The sequence below is a fragment of the Anarrhichthys ocellatus genome, unplaced genomic scaffold (assembly GCF_004355925.1).
Source record: "Anarrhichthys ocellatus isolate YVR2014 unplaced genomic scaffold, GSC_Weel_1.0 scaffold3632, whole genome shotgun sequence".
NCBI lineage: Eukaryota > Metazoa > Chordata > Actinopteri > Perciformes > Anarhichadidae > Anarrhichthys > Anarrhichthys ocellatus.
Window position 1 is genome coordinate 1 of NW_022283606.1, and position 1,199 is coordinate 1,199.

General features: G+C 45.5%; 2 non-coding genes across 2 annotated transcripts; both read left to right on the top strand.

Moving 5' to 3' along the window:
- The first annotated feature begins 79 nt into the window (after nt 1-79).
- Nucleotides 80-151, top strand: trnac-gca (transfer RNA cysteine (anticodon GCA)). The gene has a single exon. It is a non-coding gene; the product is annotated as a tRNA-Cys (tRNA).
- A 280-nt stretch (nt 152-431) lies between these two features.
- trnac-gca (transfer RNA cysteine (anticodon GCA)) lies at nt 432-503 on the top strand. The gene has a single exon. It is a non-coding gene; the product is annotated as a tRNA-Cys (tRNA).
- The last annotated feature ends 696 nt before the right edge of the window (nt 504-1,199 follow it).

A 1,199-nucleotide genomic window follows, 5' to 3' on the forward strand; every position in this document is an offset into this window, starting at 1 on the left:
GTTGCAGACTGCCTCCAGCAGAGCCACCCATCTGTAGTCCAACAGAGTCGCCCGCAGACTGAAGGTGTCAAAAAGAATTGGGGGTATAGCTCAGTGGTAGAGCATTTGACTGCAGATCAAGAGGTCCCCAGTTCAACTCTGGGTGCCCCTTCTTCAGATATTAGAAGCTTCGGAAGCACTAGTCTTTATAAAAGTGGTTCATTCCCAGTTTCAACATGTTGTAAAAGAAAAACAATATTCCCTATGCTTTTAGTCTAGCTGTTTTATGTTGGACAAAAACAACTTTTACAACATTGCAGGTCCAAAGTGGCTGCAATGACGGTCTACTCTGTCACCATTACATTCCATCGCAGTTGCAGACTGCCTCCAGCAGAGCCACCCATCTGTAGTCCAACAGAGTCGCCCGCAGACTGAAGGTGTCAAAAAGAATTGGGGGTATAGCTCAGTGGTAGAGCATTTGACTGCAGATCAAGAGGTCCCCAGTTCAACTCTGGGTGCCCCCTCTTCAGATATGAGAAGCTTCGGAAGCACTAGTCTTTATAAAAGTGGTTCATTCCCAGTTTCAACATGTTGTAAAAGAAAAACAATATTCCCTATGCTTTTAGTCTAGCTGTTTTATGTTGGACAAAAACAACTTTTACAACATTGCAGGTCCAAAGTGGCTGCAATGACGGTCTACTCTGTCACCATTCCATTCCATCGCAGTTGCAGACTGCCTCCAGCAGAGCCACCCGTCTGTAGTCCAACAGAGTCGCCCGCAGACTGAACGTATCAAAAAGAGTTGGGGGTATAGCTCAGTGGTAGAGCATTTGACTGCAGATCAAGAGGTCCCCAGTAAACTCTGGGTGCCCCCTCTTCAGATATTAGAAGTTTCGTAAGGACTAGTCTTTATAAAAGTGGTTGATTCCCAGTTTCAACATGTTCTAAAAGGAAAACAATATTCCCTATGCTTTTATTCTAGCTGTTTTATGTTGGACAAAAACAACTTTTACCACATTGCAGGTCCAAAGTGGCTGCAATGACGGTCTACTCTGTCACCATTACATTCCATCGCAGTTGCAGACTGCTTCCAGCAGAGCCACCCGTCTGTAGTCCAACAGAGTGGCCCGCAGACTGAACATATCAAAAAAGAATTGGGGGTATAGCTCAGTTGTAGACTGCAGATCAAGAGGTCCCCAGTTCAACTCTGGGTGCCCTCT